This window comes from Dermacentor albipictus, unplaced genomic scaffold (genome assembly GCF_038994185.2).
Source record: "Dermacentor albipictus isolate Rhodes 1998 colony unplaced genomic scaffold, USDA_Dalb.pri_finalv2 scaffold_15, whole genome shotgun sequence".
NCBI classification, from domain to species: Eukaryota; Metazoa; Arthropoda; class Arachnida; order Ixodida; family Ixodidae; genus Dermacentor; species Dermacentor albipictus.
Genome location: NW_027225569.1, coordinates 13,986,476 through 13,995,342, shown reverse-complemented (window position 1 = coordinate 13,995,342; position 8,867 = coordinate 13,986,476). Strand labels below are relative to the sequence as shown.

The window sequence follows — 8,867 nt, the reverse complement described above, 5'->3', positions numbered from 1 at the left end:
GGCAGACACACGCTTACAAGCTGGAAGAATGGGCGTTTATTTGCAGTGCACATAGGAATATAAAGACAGGTTAGGGAAGGGAAACCTAGTAAGAAAACATAAGATAGGCAACCAGATTGGTATGTGTAGCTGTAGACTTCAGCTGAGAAATGATAAGAACACTGCAGTTATAACATTTCTCCAACAATAATACTGAAGACGCTGCACAGGTCTGCGCGCTCGTGTTCAGCGTCGCAGTTCCGGGGCCACTGTAGGTTTACCGTTTCTCTCTCGTGCGTCCAGGGGTTGGGGTGATGACTGACGCTGTGGTGGTGAAGTTTCACAAGTTCCGACTTTTGCCTTTGGTTCGGAAGTTTCTTCAGGAGTTCTCGAGATAGACGAGCTCTCACTTTCCCTGTGTCCTTGGGTAGCCGTTGGGTCTTTCCTTGTGTGAACTTGATCAACGTGTCGCCGAACGAGGCCCTCAGGCGTTTCCACTGTCACCATCCTTGCTCCGTCTGCTGACTTTACCGTGCCAGCCTTCCACTTATCACCTTTACCAAAGTTACGAACGTAAACATTTGTTTCCGGTGCAAGAGTCCAGTCATCCGATGTTCCCGACCTTCCTACAACCAAAGGAGGAAAACATGTGTCGAGGCGGCACCGGATTTGGTAACCAAGAAGAAGTTCCGAAGGAGATTTGCCCGATGCAAGGGGTGTTCTCCGGTAGTTGAAAAGTAGTCTGCAAAGGTAATCTTCTAATCTGCACTGGTTCATCTTTTTCAGGCCATCTTTAACAGTTCGGACAGCTCTCTCTGCTAGGCCATTCGACTGTGGATGAAACGCAGCCGTGCGCAGGTGGGTTATGTTATTGTTGTTCGCAAAATCAGCAAATTCTTGGCTAGTGAACTGCGTCCCATTATCTGAAACAATGGTGCGAGGGATGCCGAACCTGCTAAAGAAGCTGCGCAGGCAAGTAATAGTCAAAGATGTGGTCGCCTGTTTCATTGGTACGGCCTCAATCCATTTGCTGTGAGCATCTACGAGAACAAGGATCATGTTTCCTTTGATTGGCCCCGCGAAATCTAGATGCACTCTTGACCAGATCTCCTGGCAGGTCGGCCATTTAACTGGTGGAGGAGACGCCGGCATTGGTCGATTTTGGATGCAGCTTGTGCACCCCCCTGACAGTTGTTCTATGTCGTGGTCCATTCATGGCCACCAAAAAGCTGACCGAGCGATTGATTTCATCGCAGACGATCCTTGATGTGTCTCGTGCAACATGTGCCACATTCTATGTTGTGCGTTAACTGGAATGACAACTACGGCCCCAATACAGCAAATGGTGGGCCAAGGACAGTTCTAGTTTGCGGTCGTAAAAGGGGAGTAAGCTTCGTTCTAATGCTTTAGAGCTTGGAGGCCACCCATCTCTTGTGTACTACACGACCTTTGAAAGTACTGCGTCACCTGCCGTCAGCGCCTGCAGATCTTCTACCGAGACCACCCCCTCCTGGACAGATGCGAGTGCCAGAACGTAGTAAGCCGGCTCCCCTTCCGTGGTTGGCTCGAAAGTTTCTTGTGGCAACCTACTAAGCGCGTCCGAGTTCAGGAGCTGTTTGCCTGGCGAATACTGTAACTTGTAGCGAAATCCTCCCAAATACAGCGCCCAGCGCTGTATGCGAGCAGCAGCCAGAGGCGGAGTGGGCCGATCCGGTCTCAGCAGGCCCAGGAGCGGCTGGTGATCTGTGAGCAGGATGAATTCTCGGCCTAGAAGATAATATAATAATATATGGGGTTTTACGTGCCAAAACCACTTTCTGATTATGAGGCACGCCGTAGTGGGGGACTGCAGTGGGGAACGTGCACCTAAATCTAAGTACACGGGTGTTTTCGCATTTCGCCCCCATCGCAATGCGGCCGCCGTGGCCGGGATTCGATCCCGCGACCTCGTGCTCAGCAGCCTAACACCATAGCCACTGAGCAACCGCGGCGGGTGGCCTAGAAGATAATCACGAAACTTCATTACTCCAAATACGAGGGCCAGTGCTTCACGTTCAAGTTGCGAATAATTTTTTCTGCTTTCGACAATGTCCTTGAACGAAATCCGATTGGCTTGTTGACGTTCCCTTTCGTGTGAAAAAGCACTGCGCCGATACTTTTTTGCGATGCGTCGCACTCTAGTTTCAGCGGTTGTGAAGGGTCGAAGTGAACCAACACACCTGCTTGCTGCAAACACCGTTTTGCTTTATCGAACGCCGTTTGTTGCTCTTGTTCCCAGAGCCAATGTCTGTTCTTTTCCAGCAGCCGATACAGTGGAGCGAGCAGAGATGATATGTTCAGAAAAAATTTTGCGTAGAAAGTGATCATGCCAAGAAAAGAACGAAGCTCGGCTACATTTTTCTGGCTAGGGGCTTTTGTGATAGCCTCGACATTCTTTTCTACTGGGTGCAACCCTTGCTGACTGATTCGATGGCCGAGATATGTAACGGACACTTGCCGAAACTTGCATTTGTCGAGGCGCAGTTTAACACCATTCTCGCGGAAACGCTGTAGAACGGCTTTAAGCTCGTCGTCACTTCCTGCTCTTTCGGACACCAAGACATCGTCCGGATAAGCTTGCGCGCCTGATAAGCCTTGTAGAACTGTTTCCATTCTGCGTTGAAAAATGGCTGGCGCAGAGGCAATGCCGAAAGGTAATCGTTCGTAGCAGAAAAGACCTTTATGCGTGTTAATCACGCATAACTGTCGCGATTCCTCATCGACATGGACTTTGTTATATGCGTCACGCAAATCTAGTGTGCTGAAATGTTTTCCACCGCTTAAGGACGCGAACATGTCATTGATTACTGGCAATGGGTACTGCTCCAGCTCACATGCCGAATTTAAAGTGACTTTGAAGTCGCCACAAATCCTAACGGTGCCGTCCTTCTTAAGGACGGGTAGAATGGGCGTTGCCCACTCGGAATGCGGTACTGGTGACAAGACGCCTAATGCCACGAGCCTGTCAAGCTCTTCAGATACCTTGTCGCGTAGGGCGAAGGGAATAGATCGGGCCTTACAGAACTTGGGCGTGGCTCCCTCCTTCAGCTGTAGGTGTGCCGTGGGTCCTTTGATGAAGCCCAAATTCGAGCTGAAAACATCTGGAAACTCTGCAAACACGTCAGCAGTGACCTGCGTGGTGGTACACGGTTGTGCGGTCAGCGGCTTGGCTGAGAGGCTGAGGACGGGGGAGCCTGCGTCGCTCAGGAGGGAAATTAGGTCTCGACCACATAAGCTTGGACCGGGGCAATCTAGCACCACCAATGTGCATTCCACAGTTGTACTATCGTACGAGACCGGCAAGAGGAGCTCTCCAAAAACTGGCAATTTTCCGAGGTAGCATGATAACTTCATGCGTGAAGGCCGGAGTGAAGTTCAAATGTTTTTGTGCTGCTCAAATAGCTGTCAGGACACGACGCAGACCTGGGAACCCGTATCGATAAGCATCCACACGTCAACACCTCCCCATGTGAAAGTGCATCGCATTGGGGGTTTGACATTTACCTCCCGCGTCGATTTTAGCGTCCAAATGTGCATGCTATCCTCTTTGTCTTCTTCTGTCTCCCCTTCCTTAACAGCCAGTACTCTGCCACGAAATCCCCGGGCTCCTTCTCGAGTTCCAGATCTTGCGCTTTCTTCGTTCCGGCATTTTACTGCTAGGTGACCATGTCGACGGCAGTTATAACAACGAGCATTACTCCAACGGCAGGCATTACTGTTGTGCTTTGTGCTGCTACAACGCCCACATTCGCCCAGTACCTCTTTCGTTGAGGCTGACTGCGCCTTAATTTTAAGCACCGCCGACGTGTCTGTGGCCATTTTTTTTGGCGTCCTTATCTGCAGCTTCAGGTGACAGTGCCATCGTTTCAGCTTCCTCTACGGACAGATCTTTCTTTGTCAGGAGTTGTTTCTGCAGTGCACTCGATCTTATGCCGCACACAATTCTATCCCGTAGCATTCGGTTGAGCATGATACCAAAATTGCAGTGGTCCGCAATTCGACGAATTTCAGTAATGAATTCTTGGAGAGACTCACCATCAAGCTGGCAGCGGTTGAAGAAGCGGAAGCTTTCGGCAATTTCATGGCGCTTGGGATCAGAAAAACTCGTCCAAGACTTTCACGACGTCTTCGTACTCCAAAGAATTCGGCTTCTTCGGCGCTACTCGTCCTGCTGATATTTGAACGGTGCGCGTGCTTAAAGCTGCCACCAAAAGCGCCTGTTTCTTTGCCGACTCCTTCACGCCCGTTGCTTCAAAGTATGCCTCTGCCTTGATAACATAGGCCTTCCAGTTGTCTCTTTCGTCGTCGAAGTCGGGCAGTTGCTGGTGTGCCATTGTCGAGTCGCCGCCTCGTAGCGTAGCTGCCGTCCTGTGCTTCAAGGTTTTGCCAGGGGTTTTGCTTTCCGTTTCTCGTCGCCACTGTTACATCGTAGGTCGGACACTGCGCTTGACGCAGGCGAGGCAGACACACGCTTACAAGCTGGAAGAATGGGCGTTTGTTTGCAGTGCACGTCGGAATATAAAGACAGGTTAGGGAAGGAGGGGAAGGGAAACGTAGTAAGAAAACAAAAGATCGGCAACCAGATTGGTACGTGTAGCTGTAGACTTCAGCTGAGAAATGATAAGAACACTGCAGTTATAACAGTATAAGAACTGTGTCTTACCAGTACTAACGCACGGTGCAGAAACCTGGACGCTTACGAAAAGGGTTCGACTTAAACTGAGGACGACGCAACGAGCTATGGGAAGAAGAATGATGGGTGTAACGTTAAGCAATAAGAAAAGAGCAGACGGAGGGATTGAGGGATTGAGAGATTGAGGGTGAGGGAACAAACGCGAGTTATTGACTTCTTAGGTGAAATCAAGAAAAAGAAATGCGCATGGGCAGGACATGTAATGAGGAGGGAAGATAACCGATAGTCATCAAGTGTTACGGACGGGATTACAAGGGAAGGGAAGCGTAGCAGGGTGCGGCAGAAAGTTAGGTGGGTGGATGAGATTAAGAAGTTTGCAGGGACAACATCATGTCCACAATTAGTACATGACCGGGGTAGTTGGCGAAGTATGGGAGAGGCCTTTGCCCTGCAGTGGGCGTAAGCATGATGATGATGATGATCATCATCATAGAAAGGCAATGTTTAGAGCGGGTGGTTCAGTGAGTGAGTGATTGAATAAAATTTTATTGGGGCCAGCAAAACGCGACGTAACGCACTCCCGGCTAATCCCACGACAGGACCAACAGGTCTAGCCTGCCGGCGCTATCGCGGGCGCGCTGGACGGCCAGCATTTGGTCTTCAAAGATGGAACTTCGCTGGAGCGCGTCCCACTCTGCCTTGGTGAGCTTCGGGCTCGACGACCCGATAAACTTGGCGTCTCAAACGCGCTTACGTTTCAGAAATTAGAAGCGCCGAAAGGGACTAGAAGTTGGTTGTGTCCCTCTTGAGTGACAATTACCACAGGAGCGATGTTTTCTGGCATCATATTTTAATCGGCTGGAAATACACCTCCCTAAAATCGTGTCGCATCGACACTTTAGGCATAGCCGAGCCTCACTAATAAAACAAGTGACAACTTCATTCCCGATGGCTTTTGTATTGTACTTTCGTGCCCTTATTCTTGATCGAGTAGTGAACATTTGCCACAAGTTTGCCATGAATAATGTTTGTTAACATGCATCTACAATATTAATTTTTCCGATTTCCAGCTCCTCTTAGACAACGAACCCTGAACATCTGCATTCAGTCGTAGCCGGTTTTTGCAACCACCAGGACAACTAAGCACGCATCTTCTTTAAAGCTGTCTTTTTCGCACAAACCAGCTAATGACGGCAAAGCACGCTCTAAAGGGATTGAGTTCAGGAATTTACTTCCGTTCGAACAAATGAATGAATGTTTGGTTTTTATTGGCGCAAGGGCCGGGTATCGCCAAAGAGCGCCAAGCCAGTTTTGATGAATTCGCAATGTAGTTATGAGTTCAACGAGGTTCATGTGACGTGGCTGTAAAGGGGCCTTAAAAATAGTCGCTCTAGAGTGCGTAAAATCTTTCTGTTGTACGATTATGTCGATGATAATGACATGTTCTATGAGCAATAAAATCCATCGTGAAAGAATGATGCATTATAAAAGATATGTTAGATGGTAAAATTACCTGGAGCACTACTGCCTCGCCAGAGTCCTTAAACACAAGGGCCTGGAGGCATGTGCTATACAGTATGACTATCACAGCGGCATCCTCTCAAGAGAGGAAGCGCTACGAATGTATGGGACTAATAACGTGCAGGACAACATCTGTGAGGAAACCTAGGACTGTGTTTGTATTAAAAAGCGATTCTGGACCGAGAAACATTACAGGATGAAGAGGGATGTTGAAGCTAGGATCTTGAAGCACAGCTCTTGGCAGTCCATCGGGCCCGTGACGCGGCGGAAGGACATGGCCTCTCTGTCCCGACGTGGACAGAGAATTTTGCGCCTGCTATGCGCTAATCATACGCACCAACGGACCTCAAGAACGTTATTCATTCATCCATCCATCCAGCGAGACCCACAGGTCGGAGTGCTGCACTTGGAATGTGATCGACATCACGCAAGACTGTTGTGCAGCCTCAGACTTTGTGTGTGCATAACTGGAGGCCCATCGACCAGATCATTCACTTGCATAGGTGCATACCATATGTAACTGAAATATGATTGCCAAGTATATACGACTTTTCTGCCTAAACGACATCGTGACTCGCCCAAAAGTTAACCATCGAGCTGCAACTTTTTCTAATGAATTTAGATTATTAACAAGCTTATGTGAATCACTTGCTTGTCTATTTCAGAATAAAGTCGATGCTCTCATCGTCTGCAACTACGCCGCTCGAAACTAGTCGGTTCTGCCGAAACCGAACGGTAACGCCATCTCTCGAGCCTACAGTGAACACAGTGTGTCTACCATATTCAGGACAGCTGGTGCCGCCTTCGTCTCGAGGCGAAAGGTTTTTTTTTTAATGGCGTAGCTCCACACAACGCACGCATCGAGCGCCATCTGAACAAAACGGCAGGTCATTCACTCTGGCGTGTTAATAAAGAAAAATCATTACGAAATTCCAGCTGTGTACAGAACTCTTAGCGTGAACGAGCAAATAATTTATCTCTAAAAATCCTACAGACCTGGTCACCCCACTTATGCACCGCTTTGTATCTGCGAATACATCAACCGCCACGTGCAGGAAACTCTATGACATTTATTTTACTCGCATTACATAAACGTTATGCTTAGGTAGGTTATCAGCGTCACTTCATTTTATTCTGCTGAGGACCAGGGCGAGAGTTGGAAACCATGACAACTGTCACTGTGGTTAGCTACACTTGAAAGAGTTTTAATGCAAGCTCAATGGCTGCCTGCTCGCATTCGTTTGTGAGCCTGGATACGGTTCACGAAGCACCCGCAGCATTTCGGTCGAATGCAGAATGAAGCTGCAGATTCTCACTGCCCAGCGGCAGTCTGGCAGCTCGAACTATGTGCTGCTACTAACAAACGTACAGGTCATCTAGTCCCACAGGTAGGTATCGCATAGTACCAAGCCACACAGAGATAATCGAAAGTTTTTAGCTGGGATGATCTTTTCCTCGGCGCAAAAATTTGTAAGGGATCCTTCATTGGCTGATTGGATACCACGTTCATTAATATTTAAAAACAAAGATTTCTTTAGCCACTTGAAATCGGTTTGTTTTTCGTGGAGTCTGGCTATGTCGCCACGAGTTTCTGACCACTTTCGCCAAAATAGGGCACTTGGAGGTCTTTTATTACATCTAAGACAACTGAAACAAATGTCCCAGTTCTGCGCGAAAGGAGAAGCGTCGAATGCGATGGCAAATTAATAGATAGCTATACAAAATAAGGATAGCAGTTTATGGGTCATATGAACTTGTAAGCATTAGCTTATTAACTGAATTAACCATCATGCCGAAATTATCGCTCATTTTATCGCTCAATTATCGCTCATTCCTAGTGATTGGAAGAAGGCTCGTGTTGTCCCCATGTTTAAGAAAGGCAACAATTTGCTCTTAGAATATTATCGTCCTATCCTCATCACCATCACCAATTTTTGAAAAGCTTGAACATGTAATAGGTAAAGGCATTGCTGAATTTCTTGATCAAACCACTATACTAACTAACTTTCAGCATGGCTTTAGAAAGCGTTCCCCGCAGGGGCGTCTGCGTCAGCAGGCGTTTGGTGTGTTGCGACATCACGTACCCGAGCACATGGGGGTTGGACCCTCCTGCGTGTAGCCGTGCGTGGCTTAGCCGTGTCCGGGGAAAGGGGGATCCTGGGGGTTGAGCCGATGCCGGGTGTTCGGACCTCTAAGGCCCCTCGGCGGAGGCAACACACCTCTTTGGCCTCTGCTTCACGTAGACGGCACCCCCGGACTGACCCACCCGGGGGAAATCGGCAGTCGCCTTTTCCTGTCTCTCTCTTCCTACAACCTTCGTCTTTCCCTTACTTTCCACCTTTCCTGTCTCCTTCTCTCTTCTATTTACTTCCTTCTTCTTGGCGGCAAGGGTTAACCCTGTGTGGCTATCCAACCTTGGGTACACCATATTTGGTTATAGTGGCGGCGTACGACTGGCGTCGTGCAGACTTGCATGCAAGCTCTGGCGCGTCCCCTCGTTGGGCTCCGTGGTGGGCGGTCGGCGCTGTTGCCGAATTCTTATATATTTTCATGGAAACTTCTTTCCCCAAACTTCCCGATCGCCCTCAGAAACGAGGGCGCACCGAAGATGCATTTCAGTTTTTTGGACACCAAATCCAGAATTTTCCCCGGTTCCATGTTATTCACTCCGAAAAGCCAAACAAAGCAGTGCGAA

General features: G+C 48.7%; 1 pseudogene; it reads right to left on the bottom strand.

Annotated features, from left to right (window-relative positions):
• Positions 1 to 225: 225 nt before the first annotated feature.
• LOC135916388 (uncharacterized) lies at positions 226 to 4,385 on the bottom strand (annotated as a pseudogene).
• Positions 4,386 to 8,867: the final 4,482 nt, after the last annotated feature.